Consider the following 15915-nt stretch of genomic DNA (forward strand, 5'->3'; position numbering starts at 1 on the left):
ATATCTATATTCACTCTATATAATTCACTATGTAAGACCAAGTAACAGGTAATTCAATGTAAACATATAAAGAAACATGGATTGGAAGTAAATTATCTCCAATGGGAGATACTGGCTCTGGAAATAAGTCCTTCTTAGATTCTATTTTCCCAAATCCCTCTATTAATTTTGTTATTCTGCATTAATCCATTAGTATCCTTTCTGGGCTTCCTGGTGGCTCAGAGGTTAAAGTGTCTGCCTGCAATGTGGGAGACCTGGGTTTGATTCCTGGGTCAGAAAGATCCCCTGGAGAAGGAAATGGCAACCCACTCCAGTACTCTTGCCTGGAGAATCCCATGGACAGAGGAGCCTGGTGGGCTGCAGTCCATGGGGTCGCAAAGAGTCAGACACGACTTCACTTTCACTTTCACTTTATCATTTCTGGCATAATAGTTACAGAAGGTTAGGATATTTTATTTCTTACTTGAGCATCAAAGAAAAGTCTAGAGAAATATGATCATTTATCTATACACATTTACTCATATATGGGCAAACGGGCATTGTATGAATATTATTATCAATGAACAGAGGCAGAAAGAGGATTTCAGAAAGAGACAAGATAGAAGAGATTTTCCAGAAACAAGGGGCATTATTTTCTTATTCTGGGGTAAGCTGATTAGTGGGAACATTGCAGAAAGGCCTATGTGGTCTGCTTTGAGTAAGTTGTCTGCAGTCATGAGAAGAAAACCAAGTTTAGTGTCTCATCTAACCTAAGCCAGGTTTGTACCATCCGCCTCATCAAAAACTGCTTAAAGTCAAAACAGTTCTTTCAGGGCCACATTTCTTTTTTGCTTAAAATACAAAGTTACAAATCATCTAGGGCTGGCTTGTATATGATCTGTGTGTGTGTGTGTGTGTGTGTGTGTGTGTGTGTGACTTTAGGAGAAACAAAGCAAAAGCCCCCCACCCCAAAACAAAGAACATACTGCAATAGGCAAATATTGAAATAGTTTCTAATTTAAACACATCCCATGATTATCATCTCAGGGCAAAGTCAATGTCTTGGTTATCACCCATAGGTCTCATGGGGGTACTGTGGACTGCCAAACTCCAGAAGTTTCTGGGGCAGAGCAAGCAGATAGAGCTAGTGCCTGGGACCAGGAGGGTTAAGAAGCAGCAATATGTGGTGCTGTTTTCCTCTAGAAGCCTCACTAGCATAGGCACTAATTTGCAGGCTTGCTGTCCCAGCTGGGAGCCATGAACGTCAACTATGCAGAGCTGAGGGAGCCTCTGAGGTTGCAGGAAAAGTGAAGGGCATGGAGCTGGGAGGGGGCAGACACAGGAAGAGAAACACCCGCCTCAAAGGAAAAGCAAAGGAGCCATGGGGAAGGGCGTGCGGCCTAAATCCAGCCTCGCCTTAACTAGCACACTGAGCTCACATGTCATCTAAGAGACTTGGCAGGACAGAGCAGGGTTCCTGGATCAGCTGAGCTGGAAAGGGGGGGCCAGGTTCATGAGAACGTGCAGAGGCAATGACATCAGAGCAGTGACGTCACTGCCTCACCTGCAGTCAGAGGAAGGAGGCCCAGAACCCCAGCTCCCAGAGAGCAGAGCTCTGAGCAGGGAGACGCCTGCCCGCTCTGCCCCTCCTGCCATGGGCTGCGGCCCCGTCTGCTGTGTGGCTCTGTGTCTCCTGGCAGCAGGTGGGGCCTTGGCACAGGGGGAACCCGTGCCTGGCCTGACTCTGCCTGAATCCAAGACAGCATCGGGTTCTCTCCCACGTTCTATCTCAGCCCCAATCTTCTACCCCACAGGCCCTGTGGATTCTGGAGTCACTCAAACCCCGAGATACATGATTAAAGCAAGAGGACAGTGAGTGACACTGAGATGCTCCCCTGCCTCGGGCCAACCCCCCACCACCCAGAGTATCTTGGTACCAACAGGCCCTGAGTCAGGGCCCTCAGTTCTTTGAGTTTTATGAAATTGCAGAGAACTAAAGGCCACTTCCCAGATCTGCTGCTACTGCTAAGTCACTTCAGTCATGTCTGACTCTGTGCAGCCCCATGGACTGCAGCCCACCAGGCTCCCCTGTCCCTGGGTGACGTATGGGGAAGGTCTAGGGCAGAAACTACGCATGAAGTGGTTGAGAATAGATCTAGAGCTACAAAATGAGTAAAAAAAGAAAAAAAAAACTGTGTTATTCAAAGCAATCTCTTTCCTCCTCCCTCCCACAGTCTTGAATCACCAGTGTTTATAACAACCAGCATCACCTGGGGCTAGTCCAGGTGAGGTCCTCACCATGTAGATGATGTGATGATGGTGTATGAAACCCAGAGTTGACCTTATTCCTTCTAGACCTCTCTCCCTTGCCTGCGTCCTCTGGGCATGGTTCGGTGCCTCCCACACACAGAAGAGGGCATGGCTCCCCTGGTTATAAACAGGCAGAGGCTCTCCAGATCAATTCTGCTTCCCTGGAATCACTTCACCACCCAGATTCTATTTGCTTCAGATCACTGCTTTGGGGCCATCTCAGGATGCGACGCGCTCTGTGATCACACTTTGCTAAATTCCCTGAAACACAGAAGGATCTTAAATCCTCTGCATCCACTCTCTGTCTTCCCACGGCCCCACGGGCCCTCTCTCCTCTCCACACATGACCGGGTACTACTCATTTCTCAGGGCCTGGCTTAGACCTGCCTTCCTCCTTGCTTCTTGTCCTGACTTGCTACGGTGCTATACTGTTGACTAGTTTGCTCATGCTGTGCTGTGCTTAGCTGCTCTGTCGCGTCTGACTCTCTGCAATGCCGTGGACTGTAGCCTGGCAGGCTCCTCTGTCCATGGGATTCTCCAGGCAAGGATACTGGAGTGGGTGGCCATGCCCTCCTCCCGGGGACCTTCTCAGGCTGCCGTAATAAACACCAGGCTGTGTGACTTGGACCACACACGCTGATTTTCTCACAGTTCTGGGGCCTGAAAGCCAAGATGCAGGTGCTAGGGTTTGTTTCCGGTGAGAACTCTGCTCCTGGCTGGAAGCCAGCTGCCTCCTCCCCGTGTCCTCATGGGACCTCTCCTCTGGGTTTTCACAGAGAAAGGGCTCTCTGGCATCTCTTCCTCTCACATGAGGATGCTAGTTACGCTGTGTTAGAGTCCCCTCGCATAATGCTATTCATCTGTAACCACCTCCCTCAAGGTCCTAAGTTCAATACAGTCTCACGGGGTTTAGGACTTCAACAGTTGAATTTAGGGGAGACATAAGTCCTTCTATGAAAACTGTCTGACAACCTTTGCTTTCATAGAAAAAGCCAAGTATGTAAACATATAACTTGTGATAATTAATGCCCATTTGCATAGAGTGGCTCAGTGTAAAAGATCTGCTTTCAATGGAGGAGATGCAGGAGATGTGTGGAAGACGTGGGTTCCATCCCTGGGTGGGGAAGATCCCCAGGAGTAGAGAATGGCAGCCCAGCCCAATATTCTTACCTGGAAAATTCCATGGAGAGAGGGGCCTGGTGGGCTACAGTCCATGGGGTCACAAAAAGTTGGACATGACTGAGCACGCACAGATATGCTGTGAACAGAGCTGCATGGAGTTTTTTTCCCCAGCAAAATTCAGACATTTATCCTCGTGTATGAACAACTGGATTCAAGCCCAGACTTCCAGTTTGTGTGAATGTTTCAACATTTTCTTTTCTGGCTATGTCTTAAGTCTTGTCAGAATATGCCATACTGAGCACTCTTCTAATCAAAGTATACTCGTTAGTACAGCTCCCGGGGAGTATACTTTAAAGTGATTATAGTAACATAGTATGGTTTCTTTAAAAAGCTATGGCTTATAATTAAATGTGGGTGTGAATCCAAGTTGCCACTCCTTTTCAGTTTCTCTAAGTCTCCTAAGTCTGACAATCTCAGAAGCTGGAGTTGGGATTTTTTCTATTTCTCCTTTGTATCACCTGTATAGTTGATTTATACTGTTGTCTTAGTTCCAGGTGTACAGCTCAGTGATTTGGTGATGCATATATACACATACACATATAGAAGCGGAAAACGTAGAAGCAGTAACAGATTTCATTTACCTGAGCTCCAAAATCACTGCAGACGGGGACTGCAGTCACAAAATTAAAAGACACTTGCTCCTTGGAATAAAAGCAATGACAAACCTAGACAGCATATTAAAAAGCAGAAACATCACTTTGCCAATAAAGGTCTGTCTAGTCAAAGCTATGGATTCTTCAGTAGTCATGCATGGATGTGAGAGTTGGACCATAAAGAAGGCTGAGCACTGAAGAATTGATGCTTTCAAACTGTGGTGTTGGAGAAGACTTTTGAGAGTTCCTTGGACTGCAAGGAGATCAAACCAGTCAATCCTAAAGGAAATCACCCTGAACATTCATTGGAAGGACTGATGCTGCAGCTAAAGCTCCAATACTTTGGCTATCTGATGTGAAGAGCTGACTCATTGGAAAAATCCCTGATGCTGGGAAAGATTGAAGGCAGGAGGAGAAGGGGATGACAGAGGATGAGATGGTTGGATGGCATCACTGATTAAATGGATGAGTCTGAGCTAACTCTGGGAGATAGTGGAAGACAGAGGAACCTGGGATGCTACAGTCCATGGGGTCGCAAAGAGTAAGACACAATTTAGTGACTGAAAAGCAGCAACGAAAATACATATGTGTGTATGTATATGTTTTCAGAATCTTCTTCCTTGTAAGCTGTTAGAAAATACCAAGTACAATTCCCTGTGCTATATAGTAGGTCCCTGTTGATTATCTATTATTTATTTTATATATTGTAATGCATATATGTTCATCTCAAACTCCTAATTGATCCCTCACCGCTAAGAGTCAGACACGACTGAGAGACTTCACTTTCACTTTTCACTTTCATGCACTGGAGAAGGAAATGGCAACCCACTCCACTGTTCTTGCCTGGAGAATCCCAGGGACGGGGAGCCTGGTGGGCTGCTGTCTATGGGGTCACACAGAGTTGGACACGATTGACGTGACTTAGCAGCAGCAGCAGCACCACCTTTCTCCTGGTGGCTCAGGCGGTAAAGAATCTGCTGCAATGCAGGAGACCCGGGTTCCCTCCCTGGGTTGGGAAGATACCCTGAAGAAGGAAATGGTGACCGACTCCAGTGTTCTTGCCTGGGAAATTGCATGGACAGGGAAGCCTGGTGGGCTACAGTCTACGAGTCAGACACGACTAAGCGACTAGCAATTTCCACTTTCACTTTTCCTCATTGTAACCATGAGTTTCTTTTCTATGTCTGTGGGTCTATTTCTGTTTTGTAAATGAGTTCATTTTTACCTAATTTTTTTAGATTCCACTTGTAAGCTGTATCATATAATATTTGTCTTTCTCTGCCTTACTCCATTAGTATGTTAATCTCTAGGTCCAAACATTTTATTGAAAATAACATTATTTCATTCTTTTTGTGGCTAATACTCCACTGTATGTGTATATATATATATATATATATATATATAATGTGTATATATATACATACTATATATCTATTCATTTGTTGATGAATATTTAGGATGCTTCTATATCTTGAGTATCGTAAATAGTGCCACGAAGAACATGAGGTCCATGCATTTTTTAGAATTATAGTTTTGCCTAATTTTATGTCTATAGATGGGATTGCAAGATCATACAGTAACTCTATTTTTAGTTTCTTAAACAGCCTCCATACTCTTCTAAGACTCATTTGAAAAGACCCTGATGCTGGGAAAGATTGAGGGCAGGAGGAGAGGGGGGTGACAGAGGATGAGATGGTTGGATGGCATCACTGACTCAGTGGACATGGGTTTGGGTGGACTCTTCAACTCCTCCCAGGCAGCCTGCTTACCATGGGCCCACAGTAGCTCTGGGAGTTGGTCCTAGACAGGGAGGCCTGGCATGCTGCAGTTCATGGGGTCTCGAGAAGTCGGACACAACTGAGCAACTGAACTGAACTGAACTCTTCTAATAGCTATGCCAGTTTTCATTCCCACCAACAGTGTAGGAGGGTTTCTTTTTCTCCACACTGTCTCCAGCATTTATTACTTGCAGACTTTTTAATGATGCTTATTCTGACCAGTGTGAGGTGATACCTCACTATAGTTTTGACTTGCATTCCTTTAACAATTATTGTTGTTGCCAAACTTTTCTTGTGCTTGTTGACCATCTGCATGTCTTCTTTGGAGAGAAGTCCCCCTAGGTCTTCTACTGACTGGATAGTTATTTCAAGATTTTAAAAGATTAGAAATAAATAGGTTCATATGTATAAAACCTCTTTATAAAGTACACTACTTAGAATTTGGCAATAGTTAATTTAAACATAAAATCTGGAAATATATGGTTCTGATTAATCAGAAGGAGCTATGGAATGCATGTTTCCAGGATGGCTTCACTTGAGACCATCAGAGTGTTTATTTTATGGCCTGTACTATTTCCTCTTAGCAGACTACCGTGATAGTGATGGTGGAGCAATTTTTTTTTCTTAGTTGAAGTGTCTCTTCATATAATCTTCTACCTCCAGAGGCTGAGTGGATTTCAAGATCAACCCTAATTCAGCCAGGTTGGGGAGGCATAAGAACAGGAGTGTGAGGGTGTGTGTGTGTGTGTGTGTGTGTGTGTGTGTGTGTAGGGGTTGTCCTGAGGGCTGTTGGGAATTTCCATTCCTGCTTTAGACCTAAAGTACAAATCCATGAGACTGTGGACCATTTGCCACTAGGAGCCACTGTGGGCCCATGGTAAGCAGGCTGCCTGGGAGGGGTTGAAGAGGCACCCAAGAGAGCGGAGCTTAAGGGAACCTTGACTACATGCCTGCATCAGGGAGCAGGTGTGAGTTCCCCTAGTGCTTCCAGGACACAAGGAACTAGGGCCGACTCCTCACTGCCCAGGGGAGTGGGGACATCCCTGGAGCTTCAGGATGTACTCAGGGGGACCCTGCATGGGAAGTGGAGGGTGAGGGGTTCAGGTGGCTGGTGAGGGCTCGGTGATGAGTGTCAGGAAGGAGCAGAGAGAGGAGAAGTCATATTGTGGACATATGGAGACATGGGGAGAATGCACACTTCACACCCACCCTTTGCTGAGCTGCTGTGCAGGACAGGGAAGGGCATAGAAGAGCCAGCCCTGGGTCCTCCCAAGGGGTCTAGTGGACAAGGGCAGCCTGCAGAGACAGAGAGCAGTGATGTCATAGGCAAATGCTCCAATCAGGGAACAGGAGGGTCAGAACTCTATGCCACTCACCCCAGGAGCCTCTCCCCCAGCCAGCAGCAGTCTTGGGTTCCTGATGCTGCCATGGGCTCCAGACTCCTCTGCTGTGTGACTCTCTATCTCCTGGGAGCAGGTGAGTCCTGGACACAGTGTGGGAGCTTCTGAGATGTCTTTGCCTCTCTGGGATAGAAGCCTGGTGATGAGGGCTGCAGCAGGAGGCTTCCCCTGTGCTCTGCCCTTAGCTTCTGTCTGTCTCCTCCCCAACAGGCCTGGTGGATTCTGAAGTCACCCAGACCCCCAAATACCTGATCAAATCAAGAAAGGAGCAAGCGACTCTGAGATGTTCCCCTGAATCTGGACACCGCTCTGTGAACTGGTACCAACAAGCCCTGGGCCAGGGCCCCCGGTTCCTCGTTCAATATTACCGCGGACAACCTAGTGGAGAAGAAAACATGCCAGATCGATTCTCAGCAAAACAATTTAGTGACTTTCGCTCTGAGCTGAATTTGAGCTCCTTGGAGCTGACAGACTCAGCCGTGTATCTCTGTGCCAGCAGCCAAGACACAGCCTCGCATGATCAGGTGCCTCTGGAACAAAAACACTCCTGCCCCAGCTCAGGAAGTGGCCTTGAGGGTGTTGGCTGCCAGCCAGCCAGGCCCAGGCTCTGGTAGAGTGGACAGATTTTCCCAGACATTCTTTCCTTGCTGTGTTTTAATGCTCACAAAGATCATGCAAGATAAGAATTATCGTAATTGTTTATACACCCGAGGGGAACTGACTTGCCCAGGTCTCATACTTCATTACTGTCAGACAGGGAATCAGACTCAAGTCTCCTCAACACCTGTGGTCCTTGCCCCCCTTAGAACTGTCCCCCCATAGAACAAACATTAGTATACATGTTTTAAAAGAGTAGGTTCACGTGGTTGTTAAGGCTGGTAAGTCCCAAAACTGGATACTGGCTGGTGGTACTGGAGACCCAGGGAGAGCTGAGTTTTAGTTCAAAAGCTGAAGAACTAATGGTCCAGTTTGAAGGCTGCCACCTGGACAATTGCCTCTTACTTGGGGAGGATCAGTCTCTCTGTTCTATTCATGTCTTCACTGGTTGGATGATGCTCACCAACACTATGAAAGGTCATCTGTTTACAATGCTACAATGTTAATCTAACCTCATATTAAAATCTACCTGTTTACATGTTAACCTCTTCTAACAGCATCCTCATATAACACCCAGAATAATGTTTAATTAAATATCTGTGGCATAGTCAAGGTGATACATTATAATAGCGCTACACCATGTTCCACTGCTGTATAACTACTTAATAAGCAGGAAGTCCCTGGCGCATAATAGCACTCTGGACTTCTTGATTCCCTTTGCTAAACTCTGACAGCCTCTTCTACCATTTCCTAGGTGCAAAGGTAGAAATGGACATATGTTACCTTGAAATCCTACAGTTGAGGATATCAGGAGTCACAGGAAAAATTCATTTATGCCTGATGAGTCATCACATGAAATTAACAAGAGTGTGTAATATATATGCCTCCTAGATATTTTAAAATGTGAATTATATGTGTGTGCTCAGTTGTGTCTGACTCTTTGCGACCCTATGCACTGTAGCCTGCCAGGCTCCTCTGTCTATGGGATTCCCCAGGCAAAATCCTGCAGTGGGTTTCCATTTCCCTCTCCAGGAGATCTTCCTGACCCAGGGGTCAAATCCACGTCTCCTCAATGGCAGGTGGATTCTTTACCACTGTGCCACCTGGGAAGCCCTATGCAGGCTTTTGGATCCCTGAGGCATCCACAACGCCGTAATCAAAACTTTGTGTATAACTTCACATTCATCCATCTGTATGCGGGATTCCAGGTCTACAGATTCAGCCAGTCAAATTGGGCAGTACCTTCAGTTCAGTATAGTCACTCAGTCATGTCTGACTTCTGAGACCCCATGGACTGCAGCATGCCAGGCTTCCTTGTCCATCACCAATTCCCAGAGCTTGCTCAAACTCAAGTCCATGGAGTCAGTGATGCCATCCAACCATCTCATCCTCTGTCGTCCCCTTCTCCTCCCACCTTCAATCTCTCCCAGCATCAGGGTCTTTTCCAATGAGTCAGCTCTTCACATCTGGTGGCCAAAGTATTGGCGTTTCAGCTTCAGTCCTTCCAATGAATATTTAGGATTGATTTCCTTTAGGATTGACTGGTTTTATCTCCTTGCTGTCCAAGGGACTCTCAAGAGTTGTCTCCAACACCACAGCTCAAAAGCATCAATTCTTCGGCACTCAGCTTTCTTTATGGTCCAGCTCTCACATCCATACATGAGTAATGGAAAAACCATAGCTTTGACTAGACGGACCTTGGTTGGCAAAGTGATGGCTCTGCTTTTTAATATCCTGTCTAGGTTTGTCACTGCTTTTCTTCCAAGGAGCAAGAGTCTTCCAATTTCCCTTAGTAAGTATTTATTAAAACATCCACATATAAATGGACCCACTCAGTTCAAACCTGTGTTGTTTGAATTTCATCTGTAAATACCATAAACATTACGCACTGTATAATGGACAGATCTGTGGTTTCAATCAACATATATACATGTGCCATGCAAAATCCACCCTATTACAATAAAGAATATTTCCATTGCCAGAAAGTTTCTTCAGGCCCTTTCCCATGCCTCTCTCCTCCCCTGACTACCAACAATTTGATATCTGTTGCTAGAGATTTGTTTTACTCAGGCATCTTTTTACTGAAAATATAAGTGCTATACCCATTAAAACAATTCCGTTTTAGGCAAGTGCAAAATATTGAAGAAAGTTAGGTGCTTCCAGAAAGTCTTATGGTTAAAGAAGTGCTTGAAACCATGTGAGTACCACATCCATGTCAGGGACTGTCCTATCTGGAGATGGATGGCTTGATGAAATGACCATTAAAAGGTCATGCCAGCTGCTGCAAGCTACTTTGTGTAAAATTTATTTACTCACCTTCATTAATTTGTTCTCATGAACCCATTCCCTGAAATCATTTGATAATGATATTTTGACAAGAAGTCATCACTTCCCAGGAAATGATGTTGAGATTCCACGAGATACACACATAGCTAGGTTTCCTCCTCACTCAGTGCGTTCTCCCCTGGCAAGACCGTGGGCACTAGGAATTTTGGTGAGAGACCATTCCATGTTGAGACATGGGTCCCCTTTGCTTCGACCATAAGTATCCAAGACACAGGCCTTGAGCTGGAAAGCCGCTCTTTCTCTTCTGGCGTGGCCTGGGCATGAGTCTCCTGTGCTGGGTGCCCTGCTGTCTTCTGGAAGAAAGAAGTTCTGAGCTAGATGTGGAACCACTCATGGGCTTGCCAGACCCCAGGTCAAGTCTTGCTGCTATGGTCATGAATTCAGGCTCCTTTGCTGCTTCTGACTTTCGTTTCTATGCCTCTCTCTCCCAGGTGCCAGGAATGCAGCATTACCCAGACCCCAGACATGTGCTTGGGATCAAGGAAACCCAGAACATCAGGAGGTCATCACAGGTCCAAAACCATGTAACCAGGACCAGCTGCATAATTTGCAGGGCCCCTGTTTCAATTGTTGTTGAGTGTTTGAAGATCACAACAGCAGAGCATTGCATCAAGTAGGGGTCCTTCAAAGCCGGGGGTTATGTGTAACAGGGTAGTTTGGGGCTCTGTGATATCTGTTCATTAAGATCAGGCATGCTACATAAAGGCTTCCCTGGTGGCTCAGATGGTAAAGAGTCTGCAATGCAGGAGACCTGGTTTTGATCACTGGGTCAGGAAGATCCCTTGGAGAAGAAAATGGCAATCCACTCCAGTATTCTTGCCTGGAAAATCCCATGGACAGAGGAGCCTGGTGGGCTAGATCTAGCCCATGGGGTTGCAGAGTCGGACACGACTGAGCGACTAACACTTTCACTTTCATCTATGCTACTTAGGGAGGAGGAGTTGCTTTCATGGAATGTCTGTCTCAGATAAATAGGGAGCAGTTTCCGTTCGCCACCTCCCCCCAGTCCCTTCCGCATCTGTCTTCCTTTGTGCTCCCACGTCACCCACGGTGCAGAGCAACCATCTACTCTCCTAGAAGAAAGGTGGGTTACAGCCGTGCTGCTTCCCCCATTCAGACACGGGAAGCACGTGCTCTGCTGAACATGAAGGAGCTGTAGCCGCACTCAGCAGGTGCCCAGTCTATCAGCGAATTGGTAAGAAATAGACTCAAAGGATTCTTCAAATGTTGATGAGCCTGCCCCAAGGTTGGGGAACCAGATACCAGAAGAATCAGGTGGAAGAAAAAAAAATACAATTGCAGTCAGCTAAACAAAGTAGAAACGGACACTTGAAGGCGTAGGTGGGACGCAAGAGTCATAAAGGGCAGCAGAAGGCTATAAGGACTTTTCCCCAAGAATCAAAACTAAGAGATCACATTACATATGCAAAGTAGAGAGCTAGTGGGAAGCTGCTGTACTGCACAGGGAGCTCAGCTCTTTGCTCTCTGAGGACCTAGAGGGGTCAAGTGCAGGGCTCAGAGGGAGGGAAGTTCAAGAGGGAGGGGATATATGCATACTAACGGCTGAGTCACGTGGTGTACAGGAGAAACCAACACACTTTGCAAAGCAATTATACTCCAGTTAAATATAACTTTAAAAAGGCTACATAAATATGTGGATAAATAAGATGAATATAAGTTTAATGAAGAATTATCTCTGGAACAAAGTATACATAAAGTTGCAAACAGTTTACAGGTTACAAAAACTTGTAAGGCTTATGCCTATTGAGCTGGATGGGTCTTCCTGTTGTGAACTGTTCACTTAGGTTCATTTCTGATTTGAGCCTCTGGGGGAATGGGCGTGGCCCCCTGAGTGACAGGTTGGTTCTGGGGCCTGGCAGGGACAGTGACATCTCAGAAGGACTCCCTGGAGAGCCCCTCTCCCTCTCATCCACACTCAGCCCAGAGGGCCCTCTGCCCGCCCCGCCCCCGCCATGAGCCCCTGCCTCCTGGGCTGTGTGGTCTTTTGTCTCCTGCAGGCAGGTGAGTCCTGGGGGGCGGGGCACCCTTGGGGGTGCCAGCACTAAGCCTGTCCACTGTGACCGCAGCATCGGTCCTCCTTCTCCACAGGGGCGGTCCATGCTGGTGTCACTCAGGACCCCAGATTCCAGGTGGTGAGGAGAGGACAGAGGGTGACACTGAGATGCACTCAGGATCTGAAATATGATTATATGTACTGGTACCGACAAGACCCAGGACACGGGCTGAGGCTGATCCATTACTCAGATGGCCCTCCCACCACGGAAAAGGGAGACGTGCCCGACGGGTACAATGTCTCCAGACCAAGCACAGAGAACTTCCCTCTCACGCTGGAGTCTGCCAGCCGCTCCCAGACATCTGTGTACTTCTGCGCCAGCAGTTACTCCACAGCGCTGCAGGGTCACCTCCTCTCTGTGCAAAAAGGCAAGGCAGCCCCTCGCTTGTGGGCTCCCAGCACCAGGAGCCTCAGGGCTCTGCTGCCACGTGCCTGCAGTGTGACCCTGAGTGTGTGGTCTGTGCTGGCCCGGACCTCACTCCAGGCCTTGCGGACATGTGTCCACCATCCATTGCTGTCTTTTCTCTGTATCGTCCCTGTGAACCAGGAGTTTCCCCAGCTCTGACTCCTAGTCATCACCTGAGCCTGAGACCTCCAGAAGAGAAGATTGTTGGTAAATTAGATAAAAATAGGCCCTCCTGTCTCACCTCAGGCAGCTCACTGCTGTCTCTCAGGAAGGTTCTCCCCCAGCCTGGCTCTCACACGCTCTCTTCTCTTGCCCACCTTTCCTGGGTGGGTAAATCATCCCTCTCCCCACCTCCCTGGCATCAGCTTCCTGGCCCTTTCTACTCCAGCCACACTGTTCTTCCTTCATCTGGGTCATGAAAGTGAATGTGAAATTCACTGAGTCGTGTCTGACTCTTTACGACTCCATGGACTGTATAGTTCCTGGAATTCTCCAGGCCAGAACACTGGAGTGGGTAACCTTTCCCTTCTCCAGGGGATCTTCCCAACCCAAGAATCGAACCAGGGTCTCCCACATTGCAGGTGGATTCTTTACCAGCTGAGCCACAAGGGAAGCCCAAGAATACTGGAGTGGGTAGCCTATCCCTTCTCCAGGGGATCTTCCCAACCCAGGACTCGAACCAGGGTCTCCTGCATTGCACGCGGATTCTTTACCAACTAAGCTATGGTCACATCCCTTCCCAAATCACAAGGCAGTTTTTAAAGTGGCCTGTCCATGTGGTCTGCTTTGAGCAAGCTGTCTGGAGTCATCAAAGAGAAACCAACTTCAATTAATTATCAATCATCCAAAACTCCGTGTGAGTCCATTGAAGGAAGACAGACTGGCTTTGTGTGTTCTTCCCCCCACCCCCTGACTTCCTTAGCATCTCACCTAACCTAGGCCAGGTTGGCCCACCTCCCTTATCAAAATCTTCTCAAAGTCAAAATATATCCTCCATTGCCTCATTATATCAAAATTTTACAAGTGCAGAAATAAATGAGTCCACATATACAAAACCTCTTTATAAAATGCCTTACCTAGAATTTGGTAATAAGCTTAATTTCAATAGGAAATCTGGAAATATATGCATCGGATTAATCAGAAGTAGTTATGGAATACATGTTTCCTGGCGGATTCACTTGAGATCTTCAGAGCATTTATTTTGTGGTCATGTATTTTCATCTTAGCTAACTACTGGCATTGTAGTGGTGCAAAAATTACTTCCTTCTTAGTAAAAATGTCAGATCATCCAGTCCTTTACCTCCAGAGGATAAGAGTGGATTTGAGGATCAACCCTAATTCTGTCAGGCTGGGAAGACAGTAGATCAGGGGTGTGTATTTGTGTGTCTGTGTGCGTATCTGTGTGTAGAGGGGTTGCAGGTGGGGTTGTGGGGAATATCTATTCTTTTTTTGTTTTAATTGTGTCTTTTAACGAAAGCTCCAACTCATATGTGAACACAGCTAGTTAAAGCACAGAACAGCAGGCTTGTAAGTTTAAATTCCTGCAGACTTTATAATCACAAGGAGCGCTGCTACTTAAAAGGTTTTTTCCTTTAAGACCGCCTTTGATCTTTAGAGTATACTTTGGCCAGGCAGGGGAGGTGAAATGTCTAGAGCCCAACAAATTTCTCATTAGGCCAACTTTCTTACCAGCATATTTCCATTTTACAGCCATAGAAAGCTTAAAGGTGTTCCACGACACATTCATCATCTCTTGAGGCCCAAGGCCCAGAGCACTCTATAGCAGTTATCACAAAAGGAGCACTTAAGGAAGGTACTTATCAGATTAGGAATAAGAGTTAGTCCAGTAGTGTCTCTGCCATGCCTCTCTCAACATGCACTTCTGAGTAGTATTCTTCCATGCACAGCAGAAGCAGGATGGGCAGGAATGAAATGCAGGAGGGCTGAATAGGCTAGTCTGTTACATCCCGCAGAAACTTCAAGGAATCACCCCCACCAGCCCATCCAAGATAACTAAAGAGGCCATGTTCAACTCTAGATTATTTGAACAAATGGTAATTAACACACCCTTCTCCGAAAGACTTCTTTCTTTAAAGGAATGGATTTTGAAAAGAAAAAAAGAAAACATGTGGTAGAGAGGTATGGAATAGAAAAATGTAAGCCATTTTGCAGTACAGAGAATGCCCTGTACAAAACCCAATAAAGGTTCAGAGACAGAGGTGTTCCCTTAGGCAGGGCTGAAGACTGCAGTCTCTGGTGTTTGGACTTCAGGCTGCAGCCCTGGTTTTTGGATGGATCACCGGGTGTGTGGCACAGTCCATGCTTTTAACTGGATTTGAGCAGGAGATTGGCCACTTGGCCCAGGGAGAAGCAGATGAAGTCCTTGGTTTCACATGTCACATAACTACAGAAGTTCCTCCCTCGATGCAGTGCCAGATGGGGTGGTACTTCTTGTTAGACTCCTTGACGTGGGCCACGGTGGCCTTCTCTGTATTATACTTCTCCAGGGCCTGAGCAGCACACTCCAACGTGTCCCGTTGCATCTGCTCTGACATATCGGCATTCTTGATCACGGCCCTTCAGTCACACATGGCCACCAAGGAGCAGGGTCTGGCCTTGGTCTCCTGGGAAAGGTGCCGGCCAGGCTCACACCTGAAAGGAGAGGCCGTCACTACCTAAGCCATGGAGCATCTAAATTTCTGTTCTTGATTTAGACAGAAGGTGCAGATCCGGGAGACTGTGGACCGTTGGCCACTAGGAGGCACTGTGGGTCCATGGTAAGCAGGGTGTGCTGGGAGGGGGTGAGAGTCACCCTGGAGAGGGCAGCTTAGGGGAACCTTGGCTACATGCCTGCATCAGGGAACAGGTTTGAGTTCCCTGAGTGGTCCAGGGACACATGGAGTCAGCACAGACTCCTCACTGCCCAGGGGAGTGGGGACATGCCTGGAGCCTCAGGATGTGCCCAGGGGATTCTCTCCTGGAGCACCATGGAGAGTGGAGGGTGAGGGGATTAGTGTGGCTGGTGAGGGCAGGGTGATGAGTGTCTGGCAGGGACAGGAAGAGAAGAAAAAGCCATGTGATGGGCATATGGGGACCTGGGGACAGTGCTCACCTCACACCCACCCTTTGCTGAGGGGCTGTGCAAGACAGGGAAGGGCATAGAGGAGCCAGCCCTGGGTCCTGGCAAGGGGTCCAGTGGATCAGGAAATGGCCTGCAGAGACACAGAGCAGTGACGTCATAAGCAAATGC

The 15915-nt window shown here is 47.2% G+C and overlaps 1 pseudogene; it reads right to left on the reverse strand.

Annotated features, from left to right (window-relative positions):
• Nucleotides 1–14990: 14990 nt before the first annotated feature.
• Nucleotides 14991–15256, reverse strand: LOC138439056 (dynein light chain 1, cytoplasmic-like; annotated as a pseudogene).
• Between the last annotated feature and the right edge of the window lie 659 nt (nt 15257–15915).

Source organism: Ovis canadensis, chromosome 4 (assembly GCF_042477335.2).
Source record: "Ovis canadensis isolate MfBH-ARS-UI-01 breed Bighorn chromosome 4, ARS-UI_OviCan_v2, whole genome shotgun sequence".
NCBI lineage: Eukaryota > Metazoa > Chordata > Mammalia > Artiodactyla > Bovidae > Ovis > Ovis canadensis.